The sequence below is a fragment of the Sorex fumeus genome, unplaced genomic scaffold, assembly GCF_029834395.1.
Source record: "Sorex fumeus unplaced genomic scaffold, SorFum_2.1 ptg000151l, whole genome shotgun sequence".
In the NCBI taxonomy this organism is placed as follows: Eukaryota; Metazoa; Chordata; class Mammalia; order Eulipotyphla; family Soricidae; genus Sorex; species Sorex fumeus.
Window position 1 is genome coordinate 42341 of NW_026606208.1, and position 21354 is coordinate 63694.

The 21354-nt window shown below is 49.2% G+C and overlaps 1 protein-coding gene across 1 annotated transcript in view; it reads right to left on the reverse strand.

The window, feature by feature from the left end:
* The window catches only part of LOC130016284 (alpha-protein kinase 2-like), a gene marked incomplete at its 3' end in the record, with an annotated part of 42167 nt that extends 27047 nt beyond the window's left edge, over positions 1-15120 (reverse strand). The window contains exon 1 of the mRNA XM_056106955.1: positions 14909-15120. The remainder of the gene's footprint in view (positions 1-14908) is intronic.
* Between the last annotated feature and the right edge of the window lie 6234 nt (positions 15121-21354).

The window sequence follows — 21354 nt, forward strand, 5'->3', positions numbered from 1 at the left end:
CAGGACACGCACCCCATTTTTCTTTTGCATTTTGGGTCATACCCAGTGATGCTCAGGGGTTACTCCTGGCTCTGCACTCAGGAATTACTCCTGGCAGTGCTTGGGGGACCATGTGGGATGCTGGGGATTGAACCCAGGTCCTGCAAGGTACGTGCAAGGCAAACACCCTACCTGCTGTTCTATCCCTCCAGCCACGTTTCTTTATTTCCCTCCTCCTGTCTTTGCATCCCAGGCCCCAAAGCTACCTATGGTTGAGCATCCTGCTCTCTGAGGTGGAGGAGAGGGCTGTATGCAAATGTGTCTCCAGGTGGGAGGCACTTGGAAAGGTGGAGAGGTTGCTACTGAGCCCCAGACAGCTGCCAGGGGCAAGCAGAGTGGAGAGCATTTTTGAGCAAGTATGTAATCAGACGCTTGGGGCATTCAGCGCCCCATTAATCACCAGGCATGCTAGTTCATCTGGTCTCTGTTGGACTAATGGCCTATGAATACTCCTGATCTCACAGTGAGGGGTGGGGGGGAAGTAAGGCGTCCAGGGTCACACGGCTCAAGGGGGTGTCACCCAGCCTCTGGGCAATGCCAGGCATCCCTTGCACAAGTCTGCTGGTGTGCCAGCCCCAAAACTTACCAAGGGTGTCAGGTGTGGGGGGGAGTCCAGCTTGCAAATAGGGCTTTAAACTCTTCAAACCCACCCTGAGCAGCTCTGGCCCACCAGGGAACTCAGAAGGAACCATTTCCAGGTCAAGGGGGTCGCATTTAGCATGAATAGAGGAGAGGCTGCCACCCTGCAGGTGGGACTCAGGGGATGCTGAGGGTCCCACAATAGAGTCTGAGCTACGTTCTTGCTGGGAAAGCTGGGCTCAGACAGCCCCCCATCTGTCTTCAAAGGGGGGCCATCCTCCTCAATGCAGCTCAGCCCAGCTCCCAGCCCACTGGATCTGGGTTCTAGATTGTTCCAGAGAGCCCAAGAAAAAGGCTCCCCGTGACAATTCCAGCTTGCACCTACCCTGAGACCTGAGCAGAAGGTGCAGGCATGGGGAGGGGGTGATCGGAACCTCTGAGGGGCCACCAGGATGCAAGAACACGGATCTCAGGGGAGACTTCTGCTGACCACAGGAGCACTGCCAGGCATGTGCAAAGCCCGCAGACCACAGAAGAAAATAGGGGGTGGAGGGGTAGTTTTTTCCGTCCAGATCTGACAAGGGGACTGGAGACGGAGACAGCAGCAGTAGACAGGACAGGGACACCCGGTTCCAGGCGAGTCCCAGGTTCTGTGACCCCCCCCCCAGGGTCTGCCAGCCCTAAACGGGATCTGCTCAGGCGCCAGAGCTTCGGTCTAGAAATATGGGGAGTCTTTGGGAACAAGTACTGCATCCTCACTCTGCCACTGTGTGACACCCCCCTCTCCCAGTGCTCCCCATGCGGGGAAAGGAGAAAGAATGGGGGACCCCTCTCCCACCACACACACACACACAGTTCCACTGGAAGCATGTGTAGGAGCCTCTGCCGTGCAGCCTGGGGTACTCAGGGGGTTGACGGGGAGAGGAAGGAAACTGGGAGAGCTTTAAGGAAGCAGAAGACCAGTGGCGGGCTCGAAGAGCTGCAAGGAGACAGCGAGTCTAGAAAGGGAAGTGAGGACATCTCCCTCTGCCGCCGAGCTATGCCCTCTGCTGTTCTTTAGGAAAGACTCGACGCCAGCTGCAGTTACCTTTCCCCCAGGGAGTTGGGGAGGGGCTGTTTGGGTGTGTGCTCAGCAGTGCTCGGGCTCTCCTCCTGAGTCTTCACTTGGGGATCACTCCTGGAGGGACTCACGGGGACCCTGTGTGGTGTCAAGGATAGGATCAGGGTCTGCTGCATGCAAATCTAGCAGCCACTGCACCAACTATCCACCAGGCCCTGCCTTGGAGAACTTTGCTTAATGCACCTGCTTGGGGGCTGGAGAATGGCTCAAAGGGCTGAGCTCCTGCTCTGCGTGTCTGGACCCCAGCTTCCATCCCTGGCACTGCCTAGTCCCCTGAGAGCAATTCCAGAGCTCTGAGCTCAGCTCTGAGCACCTGAGCACCGTTGGCCGTAACCTCAAAACTAGCAAATATACATGAGGTCATTCTGAGATGGGCCCACAGTGGATCCTGGTTGATAGGGGCTGCGTGTTGTGTTGAAGCAACACCCAAGGGCTGGGCAGAGAACATAGGGGTCAGGAATGCTTTTCAAACCTCCGGCACCACATAGACCCCCTGAGCACTGCCTGGTGTGACCCTGGAAGCCGGTGACTCCCAGCACTGTAGGTCCGAGCAACTTGGCATCCTTAGCCCCGAGTGCCACCAGAAATAGCTCCGAGATCTCCCCGCACCCAGCGGACTGCTTGGGGGCTCCCCTTGCCTAAAGAAAGCCCTCCACCCTGCTCAGAGCTCTTGGTGACTGAACTGCACAGAACAAGAAGGAAAGAAGGAAGGTGGCGAGCAAACTTTGGGAGCACCCAAATGGCAGGGAAGGGCCGGATATGACAGAAGTTATTGTCATTTACTTAGCAGTCAGAGTGTTGCCTAACAGGGAACAGCTATTCTCAGATGGGTTGAAAGACATGTCTAAAAAAATATTCAAAAGAAGAACTTCCACACTGGCCATCTTGCACAAGAATGGAAATATGGTGAGTGACGCAGAGCCTCGTCTGAAGAACTGAACAAGATGCATGGGTGGTGGCCTCAGCACCTGGGAACCAAGGAGGAGGAGGGGGCCGCATTTTCCATGCACCCCTGAGGATGTGGGGCTGCCCCAAACCCACCGGAGCAGGAGGAACCAGGTGTCTGTTAACAACACACAGTGCCAGCTAGAGGCTCACTGTGGGGCTCGGGGACTTGACAGATCTCAGAAGGGTTGGAAGATTGTTGAACCAATCGTTGTAGGAGATGGCTGCACACCGAAGCAGAAGGAACTGCATCTAAGTGCAATTTTCCGGTTTTCTTCATGATATTTCACAACTAAAAGGAAGGTTTCTACTCCTGTGCTGAGTTACTATCCCGGATGCAAAGTAAGGTAGGGACCAGAGGTTGACAGAAATCTAAAAGTGCAGACATTTTAAGAGCCTAAATCTGCATGCACTTGTAGGTTTTCAGACAAAAATCTGAAGGTACATGACTTTTTCTTTTTTTAACAGCTTCAGTGAGATAGGATTTGCATGCCGTACAAGCTGTCCATTGTTTAAGGGCTGGAGCACATGCTTAGCATGCAGGAGGTCTGATCCCCAGGAGTATGAGGTCCCTGAGCACTGCCAGGAGCAACTTCTGAGCACTGAGCTGTGAGAAACCTCTGAGCACTGCCAAGAAAGACGGAGAGACAGACAGGAAAAGGACAGGAAGGAAGGAAGGGAGGGAGGGAGGGAGGGAGGGAGAGAGGGAGGGAGAGGGAAAAATGGGGAGAGAGGGAAGAGAAGGAAGGAGAGAGAGAAAACGATTTGATAGTTTGCCTGATATTTTGATAGTTTTCCTTATGTTGATAGTTTTCCTTATGTATTTGATATTTTCCTTATGTTTATGTTTCCTTATAATTTCCTTATGTTTATTATACAGCTGTTCCAAATTTAGAGATTTTCGTTGCCCTAAATAAAAATTAGCTTTCACCTCTCCAACCCCTCTCTCACACACAGTATCAGGGATCACTAATCCACTGTCTACCTCTGTGAATTTGGCTATCTGGATGCTCCTTACAATCAAACAAGATGTGTTCCTGCTTAAACACATCTTCCATTTGGCAGAACCCTTCAAGTTTCATGCGTGTTGTAGCATGTACTTCAGTCTTTTTCACGGTCACTGGCAACTCATCTTTAGGAACTGTAGGGAACCGAGGGATGGTATCTCTCCCGTTCCCTGGAGACTTCCCCAAACCAGTGTGGGTGGGTGGGATGGCGGAGGCAGTGCTCTCTCTCATGACTCAAAGACTCTGGACCAGGAAGCATCGTTGGATCTGGACCAAACCCAAACTTGGTCCCCTTGCTGGGCTGAGTCCACAGGTGGAGAGAGCAGGCAGGCAGGTCGCTCACCTGGAACAGCTGATGGCATCTGGCAGTTGCCTGGGAAGAATCTATTACAGAATTGGTCTTCGAGATGAGAATCAGCAGGCTTTAGGGAAAGACTTGAATTCTTTCAATTTCCTTTACTGCTGTGGGTTGCCACAAAATTTCTTAAAGCCATGTTCCTTCGATTGTTGACCATTGGAACATTTCTGCTGTAAATTATTTCCCTTGGGCCGTGGCTCCTTCTGTTTTCATTCCCGGGGTCCACAGCACCTATTGTTAGAGCCAAACTCTGCTACCAGGAAGGGTTGAGGTTGCGTTGTCAACTGCGACTCCACCCAGGGACAGCTTCCTGACCTCCTCATCCTCCCCAGGCTGTCACACTCACACCTACACTGACTCACTCTGTGGGTTTCAGTTCACACATAGCACAGCAGGGAGGGGACCTGGCCGGACAGGAAGGGACAGTTAAGTCAGGGGAGGCAGAGCATGTTGGCTTGGGTGCAGGTGAGAGTCCTGGAAGACAGATTTATCATGTCTGCTAGAGAAAGGGCAGGTGGACTAGCCAGGTGACTGGGGCCACTCACAGCCCCCATGCAGAGAAAATGCAAATGGGAAAGACACAAGGTTCTCCAGCTTGTGTTTCTTAGCAGGTGGTCTGGGCAAGTTTCTTCGTAAAAAAATTAAGGATTAAGGAGACAGTTCTGCTTTACATGCAGATGCCCTGGGTTCGATCCCTGGCTGTGCATGGACCTTTAAACACCACCAGAAATGATCACCGAGTACCAAATTGGGAATAATCACTGAACACTTTAGAGAATGGCCCAAACACACTCCCCCCAATTTTATTGATAGTTTGTTTATACTCTAGATGCCTACAGTAATATTCTTAAAATTACAGATAAAGTCTCCCAGTGCCATCTCTGTACTTGTCTAAGAGGAAAGCTTCAATATTTTTCATGCATTTAAAAAAAATTTTATTAGTGAGACACCATGAGGTACAGTTGTAGACTTACAAATTTTGTGCTTGGGTTTCAGTTATACAATGATCAAATACCCAACCCTCCACCAGTGCCCATTTCCCACCACCATGGATCCCAGTATCTCTCCCACCCCCCATGCCCCCCACCATCCCACCCTGCCTCTGTGGCAGGGCATTCCCTTTTGTTCTCTCTCTCCTTTTGGGTGTTGTGGTTTGCAAAAGAGGTACTGAGTGGCAATCATGTTTGGTCTATAGTCTACTTTCAACATTTCATGCATTTTTAATGCATCTCCATATACAGCATCTACACATACGTATACATTATAGATCTATATGTTCAGGTGTAGCACTGTAGCACTGTCCTCCCGTTGTTCATCGATTTGCTCTAGCAGGCCCAGTAACATTGTGAAACTTGCTGTTACTGTGTTTGGCATATCGAATAAGTCACGGGTAGCTTGCCAGGCTTTGCCGTGTGGGGGAGATACTCTTGGAAGCTTACTGGGCTCTCCGAGAGGGGCAGAGGAATAGAACTCTGGTCGGCCGGGTTGGCCGCGTGCAAGGCAAACCCCCTACCCGCTGTGCTATCACTCCAGCATGTTCAGGTGTATAAAATGTAAAAAGCTGATGAACCTTAAGGTCTCTTTACTTGCGATCCAGTTGACTTGAAATATATAATTTTGGGGGGTGCAGTGCTAGGGATCCAAGCCAGGACTCACCATACAAGGCAAGTGCTCTGCCATTGAGCCCCAGCCTCCACCACTCCACCCTCTGGCTTATTATTTAATTTTTTAAAGAATCATGCTTTATTCATCACTGTCTCCTGCGGACCCAGGAGTCCCTTCCCACAGAATACAGATCCAGTGAACACTTGTCACTTAATTACAAAGGAAGCAGCCTCTCCACCCATCTCTCTCTCTCTCTTCTCTCTCTCTCTCACTCTCTCTCTCTGTCTCTCTCTCTCAGAATTTGCAAAACAAAAAGACCAAACACCATCTCTCCAACACCTTCCCAGCAGGGCAGCTCCTGGCTTTTCTTGAGCTATTTGGACTTGCATGTTTTGTGCAGGTAAATGGAAGATTTCCTTCAGCTTATTGGCTGAGCTGCTAGTTTCTTTTAATAATAAGTTTCGCAATATTTCCATGAAATTCCAGTACAGAAAGGGCCATGTCGCTTTTAAAAACTGCTTCATGATATCAGTGTTCCTTAACAATAGCATGCTTTATCTGCCTGTCCTTGTACTGGTGACGCATAAAGTGCCTGGAATTTTTCAGACTCACAAACGTGTTTAGAAAACATTCCAGTACATCTTCCTTGGACACAGATCCTATGAAGTGGAGCTACTGGGGGCAAGGGGGTTCACGTGGCACATGTGGACAGACACTCCACCGTGGACAGGTCCTCACAGGATAGCAGAGCAGGTGGAGGACCAAAGTTCCCGTTTCTCTTTAGCTAATTTAGCATCTTTCTTCACGTCTCCATCTGTAAAGCTAATAGGATCAGCTTCCTTTCTAGAGATGAAGCAAATCTATGGAAAGTTCTTCAGAATGGCAGAGGCACCGCTATAATATTTATGTAACTGCTGCAGCAGGATTACAGTGCCTTCCTCTGGACGGGGTGGAGCACAGAGAAGAGGTTCTCAGAGTCGATCAAGAGAGAGCACCTTAGGCTGAGCACCTGCTTTGCCTGGAGGTAGCCAGGTTTCATTTCCTGGCACGATATGTTCCCCCAAGCACTTCCAGGGGCTACCCCTGGGCGCAGAACCAGGAGTAACCCCCGCAGTACTGCCAGATGTGACCTCAAACCCAAACCCACCAAACCAAAAGAAAGTTTCTAAGAGAGTTCCTGGAACGTTGCAAGCGTTCCCACAGGTAGCAGCAGCAGGCGCCTGTCAGCGGCACAGCCCCGTCAGCTGAGGGCACAGGGCAGGGCTCTCTGTGCCCACACAGGCCTGGGGACCAGCTCTCCCGGCGCTGGCAAGGAAGCCAGCTGTCGGGGCACCTTCTCTCTGGGGACAGCAGGGATTAGCTCTGATTACCAGCCTAATCCGATGGCAATTGTGTGCCTGTGCTGGCCATCGAGTGACTACCGATGGGGCTGCCACCCTCGGTGACTTAAGAGCGAGCCCCACGTCACTTAGAGGAAAACGCCCTCCCCAAAGAAGGAGTCTGGAACGTTGGGGAGAGTGGGGGCACTCCAGCAAGAGAGAGACAACGAACAGACGTGTCTTGTGCCAGCCCCCTGTCTAAACCCTTTGGAGACATTATGAAATTTCATCCTCGCAGCAAACCTACCGGGAGGGGTTGGGCCCCTTCCTGTTTCCCAGGCAGTGAATGACGTGAACACTCTTGGAAGTGAGCAGTGTTCCCATGCCCCGTTCCTCCATGTCTGCGGGGACAGGTTGGGATCTAAGTTTGGGGAACAGGTCCCAAGAAGCTGATCTTTTGGACATGAATTGAGGGTGTTCTGGGGTAGAGGCAGGCAAGTAAATAAGCCGATGGAAACAGTGCCTCGCTTCTTCAATCATGACAGAAGAGGAGAGTATACATGAACCCCCCAGAGAGATGGCATCCCCATCCACTCAAACGGCTGTCGTGGATTCAACCAGCAAATGTGGTAAAAGGATGGGGGGGGGGGGGGGACAGGGGGAAAATACCCTCCTACATTGCCAATGGGAATTCCAAATAGTGCAGACACTTTGAAAACAGTCTGGTATTTTCTTCAAAAAGACCCAGAAATTCCATTCCAGGTATGCTACCTAAGAGACATGAAAATGAAAACATGTACCTACACGATGTGCCCTGCCAGATCATAACCCCACATTGGAAACCACCTAAAGATCCACCAAAATGAACAAAGACCAGGTGTGGAACAGCACACGGTAGTCACAGAGGAGACAGGCCAGGAAACACCAGGATTTGGGGGTACAAGGGGGCATGAGCTGGCAGGACATTCTCACCGTGCAGGACGCCACACAGAGGACCCATGCGTCATCTGATTCTATTTATAGGAAGTGTCCAAAACAGCTAGAGAGACAGAAAGTAGGTTAGTGGTTGCTGGAGGGGGAAACAGCGAGGATGACACGAATTAACAACAAACATGCACAAAGAATACAGTCGGGGCAGGGTGGGGGGAGGGAAATATTCTAAAATGACCTACAGGGATGGCTATGCAACATGATGAATTTAAACATCATGAAACTGAACACTCAGGAGGGTGAAGGAGGGACTTTGCATGTGGCTGACCTGGGTTTAATTCCCTGACACCCCCATATGGTTTCAGGAGTGAACAATGAGCCCGGAGTAAACTCTGAGCACTGCCAGGTGTAGCCCCAAATCAAAACAAAGCAAAAGTGAGGGGCGGGGGTGAATAAGACGATGTGAAAAATATAGCACTGTAGCATTGTCCTCCTGTTGTTCATCGATTTACTTGAGCGGGCACCAGTAACTTCTCCATTGTGAGACTTGTTGTTTACTGTTTTTGGCACATTGAATATGCCACGGGGAGCTTGCCAGGCTCTGCTGTGTGGACAGGATACTCTTGGTAGCTTGCCGGGCTCTCCAAGAGGGACAGAGGAATCAAACAGGGGTTGGCCAAGCATGCAAGGCAAACGCCCTACCCGCTGTGCTATCGCTCCAGCAAATAAATAATAGTGAAATATATATCTCTATAGAACTAATTTTAAGATAAAGTCTAGAGGATGATAAACATTTAATAAGCACCTACTACATTCATTGCAACCTACAGCCAAACCTAGATGTCATCAGTAAGGATGAAGCATCCCATTGGCACTGCCAGGGTAGCCAGGAGTCCCAGCACTGGGATTCACATGCTCGGGCCTTCCATGGAATGAACAACCCAGTTGGCCAACAATCATTAATGGGGTCCCTGAATTGCTCTGGAGGCCCCTCATGGGAGGAAAAAAATCTAATTTATGGGATCAGGGATATGAACTCAAGTAATAGAGCACACGTGTGTACCGGCCTCAAGTTCCATCCCCAGCCCCCGGGTCCATCTCCAGCACTGCATGCCCGTACCCCGGCCTCACCAGGCACAAACGTACCCCTCTTTAAAAAAAGAACCTAGTTACAATATAGCTCTCTGATGGAATTTTTTTCAGAGCTATAGACATAACAAAAAATAAGGCAGTTCTACTTCCGCCCTTTTCCCCCCTGGCAGCAAGGTAGCCGCCACCTCAGAGCTTATAGGAAAGCCAGGTACGAGCCGCCAGTGACGGGGCAACTGCAGTCTCATGGGAAGGGGGGCCCTACCGAGGTCATGAGTTATCCCCCCATGAGCGGCTCTCCAGCATGGCCATAACACCAGACATACAGAAACCAGTCTCGTAATTATCTGGCTCTCTGCAGAAATCCAAAATCGTGGCTGCCTGACATTATATGATTCTCATAACCAGCTATAGAAAATAAAATATTTCATAATGCCTTTTCAGCAATTCTGATTGTTTAGGGGGAAATTCTAAACAATAATGGTATATCTTTTGTCAAAATAATGAATGTAATCAATGTAGAGAAGAGTTAAGTAGAAATCATCTGCCTCACAGGCATTTGGAGGGGTGGGAGGGGTGGGGGGGAGAGTATACTGGGGTTCTTGTTGGTGAAAAATGAGTACTGGTGAAGGGAAAGGTGTTTGATCATTGTATGACCGAGACTGAAACCTGAAAGTTTGGTAACTTTTCCCACAGTGATTCAACAAATAAATATAAAAAGAAAAATAATTAATTAAGGTAGAGTTAATGCTCAATTCAATCAGCTAATCAGTGGCTGAATAAATAGCAGTACTCCTACAAAAAAAAGGCAGTTCTATATGCACTGATATAATAATACCCAGGAGTCCTGGTTAAGCGAAACAAACGAGAATAGTCTAAAAGAGAATACAGGGTATGATTTCCCCTGGCTAGGCAAAAAATAAAAAAGTTTTAAAAAGGAGGAAGGTCCCGAGAGATAGTAAATGGACCACAGCTCACAGAGTAGTAGTCCCCAAACACCAGCAGTATATCCCCCACAAAAATATAAAAAGAGGGAGGAGGGGGAGGAGAGGATGAGGACAAGGAAGAAGGATGAAAAGGAAATGAAGGAGGAGAAGGAGGTGAAGGGGGAAAAGAAAGAGGAGGAGGAAAAGACGCTAACATGCCATTTCAACTGATGCACAACACTAGAATCGGGGTTCCCCTCAGGAAGGAGCCCAGAATGCCCAGGTTCAGAAGCGGGCACCAGTGGAGGTCAGTAATAGTCTCTGCAGAACCTTCTGGATGTTTTCCTTTACTTAAATCAACAACCACAATTTCATTGTTTGGGGGCCACATTTGGTGATGCTCAAGGGTCACTCCTGCCTCTGTGTTCAGGAACTACTCCTGGCGGTACTTGGGAACCATATGGGGTGCCTGGGACAGTCCTGGGTCGGCCGTGTGCAAGGCAAGTGCCCTGCCCACAGTACTCTCTCTCTCCGGCCCCCACAATTTCATCTTAAATATGCATAGTGTGTGGCTCCGAGCATCTAAGCATCTGACAGCTTGCTCAGTCACAGAGGCCTGGGCTGTCGCTGCCTCTGCTCTGCCCAGATTTGTCTCATGCTTGTGGAATGAGAGTGCTCCCACTGGACTCCTCCGCCTACCAACAAGTCCTGAGGCAGCTTCTAACTCTTTAAGGGAGGGCTAAGGAAAGCACTCCAGGGGAAGGAAAGCTAGAGGGGTGGTGCCTCCCCTGAGTTTACCACTGAGAAAGAAATACCTGGGACACACACACAGAGAAGCAGCTTCCCCCAGGTCACACAGCCTGTGAGTGGCAAGACCCAGGAATGTTGGGTGGATCCAGGCCATTCACCTGCCTGTCTTCTTGCTCATCGCAGAGTGCAAACAAGAGAGAAGGAAGTTCCCGTCCCCGTGAGTGCACAGAGCAGGACAGTGTCGGAACAAGACCGAGTTTGTGGGAGACAAAACCATGGACGGAGCACAACAGGTAGGGATCTCCCTCCCTCTTCTGGTCAAACCCAGCCCAGATCAGCGGGAATCCCTGCAACCTGTCAGTCCTCAAGCCCAGAGTCTAACCAGGCGTTTAGCTGTCCCTGGCCGGAAGCTGCAGGCCGCAGAGTCCACAGGGGCAATTTGTTTGTTTGTTTGTTTTGGATCACCCAGCAATGCTCCGGGGTTACTCTGGGCTCTGCACTCAGGAATCACTCCTGGTAATGCTCGGGGGGGCCAAACGGGATGCTGGGGATCGAACCTGGGTCAGCCACGTGCAAGGGAAGAGCCCAGTTTTGCTATATTATGGCTCCAGCCAATATTGGGGATGTTTCGATGAGATTCTCCGGAGCTGACCCTCTCTGCTCCCCCACCTCTGCCTCTGTTTACCTCCATGCCAGAGTAAGGGAGCACCCTATGTGTTCAGAATGTTCTCCAGTCTGAAAATCACAGCTTGTGCTGCTAGGGCAACTCACCCACGGTCTCTGCTAACACATACACACACACACACACACACACACACACACACCGCCACCTTCCCCCCGCCCATGACTCCTTTTCATCCACGCCACCCTCTCTCAATGCCCGTGTCTAAACAACCAGAGAACTGGTGCAAGGCCCAGCGACATGCTTCAGGGAAAGCTGGCTTGGATCTACTTGGACCCATCAACCTTAACAACTTCCTAACCCCAGACGGCCCCTTGTATGTGTAGATTGTTCCTGACATTTTCTTACCATGAATTCAGGAAAACTCAGCCTGAAATATACACCCCGAAGCGTGACCCAGACCAAGGAAGGGCTCAGGAGGCTCGATGCATATACTGCATTCACGAGGCCCTTGGTTGACTCCCTGGTACCACCTTCCCTCAGCAGTGCCTGGGATAGCCCACAAAGGCCCTGGTAATAGCAGGGAGGCCCTGGAGGTCCCTGAGTGCCTCTGGCTCTCTTAGATCCAAGCAGCACCACATCTCAGCACACAGGCAATGAACTCTGCAAGCTGGTCTCGGCCAGAACTGGCCTCTGGGCCCCAAACACTGCTTAGAGGGATCCCCCGACACACACACACACACACACACACACACACCATGAAAAGTATTGCCTGGGAAGATGACATCATATGACTCCCTCTTTTGAAATAAGATATACACCATCAGTCATTTTCAGACACAGATAATTTTTTCTCTCTGTAAAGTATCCCAGGCCAGGGATATAGATCAGTGGTGGAACACTTGCCTTTTATTTGTCAGGCCTTGGGTTTGATCCCCAGCATCACGACCGAAAAACAACTTTTCTCTTTTCTTTTCCAAGAATTTGACATTCTAAAATATAACCATTTTATAAATGTTTCTCTCAAACTCATGGCTTTCAGGTTCAAAATTTCCCTAAAACTCTAACAGAGGGGAGGGGGCCTGAAGCAGTAGTACAGCGGGTAGAGTGCTTGCCTTGCATGTGGCTGGCCCAGATTTAATCCCCAGCACCCCTTATGACTCCCCCAAGGAGTGACCCCTGAGCGCAGGGCACCTGAGTACTACCAAACATGGCCCCAAAACCAAAATAATTAAAATATAATTTTGTACTGGTTTGGAGCGATAGCACAGCGGGTAGGGCATTTGCCTTGCACGCAGCCACCTGGCCGACCCAGGTTCGATTCCTCCACCCCTCTCAGAGAGCCCAGCAAGCTACCGAGAGTATCTCGCCCGCACGGCAAAGCCTGGCAAGCTACCCATGACGTATTCGATATGCCAAACACAGTAACAAGTCTCACAATGGAGACGGTACTGGGCCCTCTCAAGCAAATCGATGAACAACAGTGACAGTAAATTTTGTATTAACTGGACGGATTCCACAGAGGTTAAAATGCTTGACTTGCATACAGCAGTACTACATATGGTCCCTCAGGAACTGCCAGGTATGGCCCCTGAGAACCACCAGGTGTGAGCCCCCTTCAAAAAAATCTAATTTTCTATGTTATTTTTGTTTCATTATGAAACCAATGTAAAATGCCTGCTTCCTATTTCCTTAATACCTTATACTATGAAAAGCTTTCTAGAGTCTTAGCAAAAGAAAACAACAGAGTTGCTTTAGGCCGGAGAGACAGCCCAACAGGCTGAGTATATGCTCTGCTGACTGGAGACCCAATCCCCATCACCACGTGGTTCGCCCACCCTCAATACTACCAGGAACAATCTCCCAGCACCGCTGGGAACAGCCCTGGAGCACTGAACCAGGAGCAGCCCCAAATAGGTCTTGCTCCTGCCTCTGTGCTCAGGGATCACGCCTGGTAATGCTCGAAGAACTGCCAGGGATTGGCCTGATTCAAGTTAAGGACCTTAACCAATATGCAGGGGTTTTAATTCAGCAAGGGGAAGAGAGAGCTTTGCGAGGAAACTACCTTGGGGTAGACTCTTCAGGTGTACCTCAGTCATCAGCCCCCCACAGACCCATTAAGCGGGTACTATGATCTTCGTTTCACAGATGCAAATTCTGGGTTGCAGACAGACAGGAAAAAAATGTGCAATCTGGCTCCAAATCTAAGTCCAGCACCCGCCTGTACCCCCTTCCCCAGCACCCACCTGTACCCCCTGGTCCAGGGAAAAGAGCACAGGTCAAGGTCTCCACCCTCTCTGGGCAAATATCTCCAGGGAAGCGTCCCCAGGGGGCTCTTCACAACAAATCTCTGCAAGTGTCAAAGACAGAGAATTCCACAGACCCCAAAGTCTATTCCAAAACCTGATGGAATGTCTTCTGGAACTTCAAAGGAGAAGTGTCATCTGAGGGCTAACATACTTTTAGTTTAAATTTTGATCTCCAGGATTTGAACCTTTTTTGTCGACCATCATGTCTTTGGACACTGGAATTGTCTATTATTCGTGATTCGGAAGCTTGGCTCCCGATTCCCCGGGTTTCAATTCAGAATGTTCCCGCCAGGAAGCAGGTTTAACTCTCCCATACAGTTAGGACGCTGTTCTAAAATGTCTCCCACCATTTCTGGCTCATCAACCGTCACAAGTGAAGGCTACCTTTACTGCAGGAAAGAGTTGTGAAAGGGAAATAATTCTACAGAAGCCATACTAAGACTATTCTTGCTTTTATCTACTTTTAAACGATTTTCAGACTTCATAACTGATACCTGAAATGATGTTTTTAAAGTTTTCGTGTGCTCAGCATCATGGAACATGGCAATGATGCCATTTTATCAATAGATTGGGGGGTGGGGAGGACTTGACATTTTGCCTTAAAATTTTTTTTTAATCTACATAATGACTCAAATACAACAGCATGCCTACAGTTAGCACTTCTGTAACTGCACATTTAAAATGTACTAAGTGGGAAGCATAGGTTAAGGGTACAATAATATAAAACAGGAAAGGAAATCTGTTTAACACCCCGCCCTCCATGACATATACATCAGCTAGTCTGAAATGCCTACGAGCTTTTCAGCAATGTTTCTTGTCTGTTGTCAGACAGAACAGAACTGTCCACTCAGAGGAGTTTTTCCATCATTCAGATAATCCAAATAAAAGGAAAGACTTTTTGGCTAAAATTCTCAAGTATTTCCAGCACAAGTCTCTATGGACCAAGGTACCTGTATTATCAGTTGGATTTTTCACATTCCATTGCAAACCAGCCTTCCGGGACAAACGATATGTTTGCTCTTTCTAATTGCTGAGACAGCACCTGGGGTAGAATCTGCATTAATTACCGTCAAGCCAACATATACAAAGAGGCATTTAAAAAAAAAAAGAATATTTCCCAAAGGGATCACAATGGGATCTCAAACTAGAAAGAGAAAACCCTAACTACCCACACACAGCTGCAGAACCCTCCTCTTTTCCTTCTACTTTTTAAAGAAAACAGACAACTGGGCTTTGTCCACGAGTTAGAAGATGTCCTGGAGACCCCACGAGAAGCCCCCGCCGCCGCGTCGTTACAAGCCCAGACTCACCTTTGGGAACTGTCTGTCCTACATAGGAGGACTGGCTGGACCGTGGGCGCCGGGGCTCAGGGTGAGGCATGGGTTGGCTGTCCCTGCGAAGCCCGGGCGGGGTAGCGGGTGCAGGTCTTCTCCACCCACAGCTCAGCTCAGAACCCGCTGGGGTCTGTTTGCAGCAGGCCCCGAGGCCTCCTGGGCCCTGCAAAACTCTGCCAGAGACGCATTGTTGCCTGCCCTTGAGCGCGGCCGCAGGGCGGCCCGGCCAGCATCACCCTGATGAAACTTGAGGGCGGTGGGGGCAGTAGGTGCCACTCTTGCTGACGCCGCCAGGGAGCCCTGGCCAAGGGGCCCGCGAAAGGCGGCGGCTGCAGTGAGCTGATGAAACGCAGACGGGCTGTCAGAGCTGGGGGCCCCTCACCCTCCCCGGCCCCGGCAGCTTGGTGCAGTGCCTTCGCGGGGTGAGGGGCTCCCTGGTGGAGGAACAAACACAGCTGCCTGCCTGTTGATTGAGGACCGGTCAGAGGAACTGGTCCTGCCCCAGGGCACGCTTGCGCTGCGTGGGCGCTGGGGAATTGGAGTGGGGAGGGGTCTTTCCCACGGGGATCAGCCCTTCTCTGCAGCAGCTGTGAGGACAGTCCGCCAAGGCAGGAAGGACCCGTAGCTTCCACCTGTCCCCCGGGTCCCCCATTTACACTCCCAAAGCGCTCTTGTCTCTCTGACTCTTTCTGAGCCCTCCTCCCTCCCTGTGCTCACTGCAGGATTAAGAAGCAGCGGGGGTTGGGGGCTGGAGCGATAGTACAGCCGGTAGGGCATTTGCCTTGCATGCGGCTGGTTGACCCGGGATGGATTAGGGTCCCCCAAGTACCACCAGGAGTAATTCCTGAGTGTAGAGCCAGGAGGAACCCCTATGCATCGCCAGGTGTGGCACAAAAAGCAAAAAAAAAAAAAAAAGAATAAGTGGGGTGATGAGACACAATCCACACCAGCCAAGTTTCCTTTAAATCGTCAAAACTCAGTTTTGCCCCATATCCAAGAAAGCCTGATCTGGCCACCCTTCCTGCAGGCCTCTGCCACTGTCCACTGGAATGTGAATGCGCCCCACCTAGAAACTGACAGCTTCTAGAGAAACCTCTTCAGACTTAGGGAGCTAAAATTAGCAGTTTGGAGTGGAGGCTTTGAAAGGCGGCAACTGGAAATAGTCCCTCTGTCTGGGCACCCTAGCCCTGGGAAGCAAATTGGGTGTACACAGAGAGTCTTGCAAAAAATATGAGTGACACAGTGTGCAGTGCACCATGGCTTCATGCAATGACTTTTTTTTTTCACCCGAAGAAAAAAATCATCATCTAAAACCATCCCCAAGCTGCCCAGCGTTGGTGGTTGTTTTTCCATTTGATCTTCACACGAGCAGAAAGAAGTTGGCAGAGAGGCCTGTTCCGCGTGGCTGCCCCTGTGGGTTCACATCTGTGAATCAGGTTGGTTGTGGGAAGGTAGCTTCTGGTTTTATTTAAAGTTGGATCCTCGGGGCTGGAGAGATAGCACAGCGGGTAGGGGGTTTGCCTTGCGCATGGCCAACCCCGGGTTCGATTCCCAGCATCCCATATGGTCCCCTGGGCACCTCCAGGAGTAACTCCTGATTGCAGAGCCAGGAGTAAACCTTGTGCATCGCCGGGTGTGACCCAAAAAGCAATAAATGAATAAATAAATAAAGTTGGATCCTTGGGGCTGGAGAGATAGCACAGCGGGTAGGGCGTTTGCCTTGCGCATGGCCAACCCTGGGTTTGATTCCCAGCATCCCACAGGGTCCCCTGAGCACCACCAGGAGTAACTCCTGAGTGCAGAGCCAGGAGTAACCCCTGTGCATCGCCGGGTGTGACCCCAAAAAGCAAAAAAAAATTTTTTTAATTAAAAAAAAAGAACCCCCCCCAAAAATAAAGTTGGGTCCTCCCCTCATGGTGTTTCACTAATAAAAATGTTTAAAAAAGGATCTGAAAAAATAAATAAAGTCGGATCCTCGATAAGTAAAGAGAAAGATAAGAGTGGGTCCCCTGCTCCAAGAAAGGTCCTCTCCAGAGAAGAGGAGATAGCTTTAAACCGAGAGTGAAGAGAGGAGGAAGGTGTGATGATAAGAAACAAACAAGTGTTATCAGTGGGCTGGGGTCATGCCAAAGGGCACCAAGTGTCCCAAGGCCTTAGATAAGCAGGCCACTCAGGAGCAAAGTTCTTCAGTGGAAAAGTTGACCTCATCCTGAAACTTCATTTCGCTCCTCACAAACAATCTGAAGGGCGATGCCCCTTAACCCTTAGGGTGCAACTTCAATTCATAAATTTAAGGAGCAGAGGATTTTAAAGTGATGCATGGGGGACAAAGTGACAGTACAACAGGTAGGGCTCTTGCCTCACTGGAGGCTGACCCAGGTGGCCTCCTTGGCATCCCATATGGTCCCCCTCAAGCACCAGCAGGAGAGATTCCTGAGTGCAGAGCCCAGGGAGGAACCCCTGAGCATCACTGGGTGTGACCCCCAAATGAAAAATTTTAAAAAATAAATTAAAATGATGCAATGATGTCTACCATTATATTTTATCCTTCTCATTAGGTTATCACCTCAGAATTTCCGCTTTGATCTCTGAGCTGAATGACCAAACATGGAAGAAAATCAAAGACAGAGGCTTAGGGCTTGAACTGAATCAGGTCAAGTGATTGAGTTGGAGCCTCTTCTAAATTTTTGGCGATTCTTCAAAAGGTGAAAATAGAAGAACTCAGAAGTTGAGTTGAAGAGAAAAAGAGATCATGGGCATCCCTCTGACAGCATCAACATCTCCATGGAGAGATTTTGACTGTAAGTCAAGGCCTAACCCCATTTAGTATCATTCCAAATAATGTAGCATGAGATACAAAATGCAGGAAAGAAAATGTTCTTCCTGCATTAACATATGCCTCAGAGACCTGGGCCCTGCGCAAACAAGATGAGAACGCTATTCAGGTCTCCCAAAGAAGAATAGAAAGAGCTATGCTTGGAATATCACGTTTCACTCAAATGAGAGAACGAATCCGGAGTTCTGACATCCGTCGACGATCAAGGATCAGGGACGCTGTCTCATTTGCCAAGGTGTCGAAAATCAGATGGGCTGGTCACATAATGAGATTTAAAGACGACCGCTGGACTAGAGCTGTTACCGACTGGATTCCACGGGATGTCAAAAGATCGCGTGGCTGCCCACCTTCCAGATGGTCAGACTTCTTCGTCAAGATCATGAACGATCGGTTTGAGGCCCTTCATGTTCCCGGAGCGAACAGATGCCATTGGGCTACACTAGCACGCGACAGGGACAAATGGAGACGTTACTGGCGCCCGCTCGAGCAAATCGACGACTAACGGGAAGTTAAGTGATTAAGTGATTAAGTGAGATACAAAATATACGTGATGGCAGCTTCTCTTTCTGAAGACATAGGAAGAGAGAAAACAACTTCCATTTGTGAGGACATTTTCTTTCTTTCTTTTTTTTTTTTTTTTGCTTTTTACTGGGCCCGCTCGAGCAAATCAATGAACAACAGGAGGACAGTGATACTGACAGTTTGCTTTTTGGATGACACCTGGTGATACTCAGGGGTTACTCCTGCACTCAGGAATTATTTCTGGTGATGATGGGGGTGGGTGTGGGTCAGATCATATGGGATGCTGGGAATCAAACCCGGGTCGGCTTTGTGAAAGACGAACGCCCTACCCCACTGGCTGTGCTATAGTTCCAGCCCCCGGGACATTTTCCTGTGCAGCAGAATAGGGAATGTTGTGTGTGCGTGCGTGCGTGCGTGTGCGCGCGCGCGTGTGTGTGTGTGTGTGTGTGTGTGTGTGTGTGTGTGTGTTTCCAAACAGATGCTAATTTTTAGCTGCAATCCTGAAAGGCCCTTAGACCTTGTGCTTTCTCGGTTTCTCATGAAAGGGTACCCCAGCTTCACAACCTCCCCAGGCCCTCTAGGAGCTGGGACCTTCCGCATTTCTAACTCATCTGAAGTTTAAAGCAGAGCGACTAGGTGGTCCAGCTCCATTTCCCTCCCTTCTCCCAGCTGGGCTGCATTTATTAAACAGAGCTGGACTCAGTTTATTCCTGCTGGCCCAGAGGCTGTTGAACATTTGTGTCTCCGGGAGGGCTGACAGGGCCCCTAGCTGGACAGCACATTCCTGGCTGAGGCTAAGTACCAATCACATGTCAGCTCAGATCAGATTTTCTGCCGGTCCTTGAGCCAAGCAGGAAAGGGGCAGCTCACTCTAGCAGCGGGGACCCATCATTATCTGGGAGGTTCCCCCAGCACTGAGATGCTCAGCCCAGGCTTCCTCTCCCAGCCATCATCTCTACCCCCCAGCCCCCCGATCAGGCAGTACTGCCGCTGTTCTCTCTGTGTGATTCCTTGCTCTGTGGACATGACCTAAATCGGGCACTTGGAGCTCTCTTTCAGTTCCTTGGACTTTATTTCCACACCCACTTTTCTTTTCTCTCCCTGTGTCAGGGATTGAACCCAAGGTTTTGCCCCCTGGCTCAAATTCCCTGGGTTTCAAATGGCTCCTGGCCCCTCAGGTAAGATGGTATTATTTCGGGGCTGGAGCGATAGCACAGCAGGTAGGGCGTTTGCCTTGCACTCAACAGACCCGGGTTCAATTCCCAGCATCCCATATGGTCCCCTGAGCACCATCAGGAGTAATTCCTGAGTGCAGAGCCAGGAGTAACTACTGTGCATCACTGGGTGTGACCCCAAAAAAGCAACAAAAAAAAAAAAAACAAAAAAGACGGTATTATTTCTCCCCGAGTGCAGTGGTGCAAGAAATAGGTCAGTAGCACTGTTCTCTCTGCTGTCTATAAAATTTCCCATGAGAACATGAAGCTTAAAAAGATTTGCAATCAGAGAGATAGTATAGTGGGTAGGGCACTTGCCTTGTACGTTCTATCCCCGAATCTCATAGGGTCCCCTGAGACTCCCAAGTGATGTCTGTGTGCAGACTCAGGACTAAGCCCTGAGTACAACTAGGGGAGGGAAGGAAGGAAGGAAGGAAAGAAGGGAAGAAGGAGAGAAAAGAAGAAAGGATTCTCCAAGTCTGGAGTTCAAAGGGCCAAGCACATACTTTCCAAGAGGAACCCCATGTTCTGTCCCCAGCAATAGATGGTCTTCGAGCACTGCCAAGAGTGACCCGTGAACCAAACATGGTAACTTCTCAGTATGTGTATTGCAAATCATAATGCCCAAAAGTAGAGAGAGAGTATGGGGGAAATTGTCTGCCATGGAGGCAGAGGGAGGGAGGGAAGGGGGGGTGGATATTGGGGACATATTGGTGGTGGTGAATGTGCACTGGTGGAGGGATGGGTGTTTGATCATTGTATGATTGTAACTCAAACATGAAAGCTTGCAACTGTATCTCACTGTGATTCAATAAATAAATAAATAGATAAATAAAATATGGGCTTTTACTGTAAAAAAAAAAAAGCAACTCATGAGTATTGGTCTGGGAATAGCCCCAGAGCACATTGGATGTGGTAAAAACAAAAGAAACAGAACAAAAACACCTTAACACATTAATATATTTACAAAAATAACAATTTTACCCAAAAATGGAGGGTGTAATTTTAGTTGAATTCATATATTCTAAGAGAAACTTTTCCAAAACTGTTTGGATTGTGAAATTTATTCTTCCCCAGAGTAACCAACATTTTAAAGGGTAGAGACTCAGGAATAACCTTCCAGAAGTGTTTATTTCATCGTTTTCCTTCAGTTCAGTACCTCACCTGTCTGAAACCACAAGATTCAAAAGCCAGGTTGCAATTCAGTGTACCATTATGACCAGGGGGGAAAAACCAAACTCCCATGATAGTGCTCAAGTGTGTCTTATTCCCGTGTTTCCAGTACATTTTTAGCAAGTCACAGTAAAGATTGCAACTTTCAGAAGAGAAGCACAATTCCTGATTTTCCAAACTTCACATGTTGAGACTTTAGTCCGTTTTCACAAATCCTAAGTGAAACCAGTAAGTCAAACAATGTATGGAAATTTGAGTTAAGAAGCAATAAAGATTGGGGGGGGGGGCTGGAACAATAGCAAAGTGAGTAGGGTGTTTGCCTTGAACGCGGCCGACCAGGGTTCGATTCCCAGCATCCCATATGGTCCCTGAGCACTGCCAGGAGTAATTTCTGAGTGCAGAGCCAGGAGTAACCCCTGTGCATCATCGGGTGTGACCCAAAAAGAAAAAAATAAGATTTTCATCTGTTAAATAGACTTTGCATTTCCTCAAAGTTTTCTTTTAAGGCTTTCTTCTGCTAATAAAAGCTATACGTACTCATATCTACACAATAGAATACTATGCAGCTGTTAGAAAAGATGAAACCAGGGCTGGAGCGATAGCACAGAGGGTACAGCATTTTGCCTTGCACTGGGCCAACCCGGTTTTGATTCTCAGCATCCCATATGGTCCTGTGA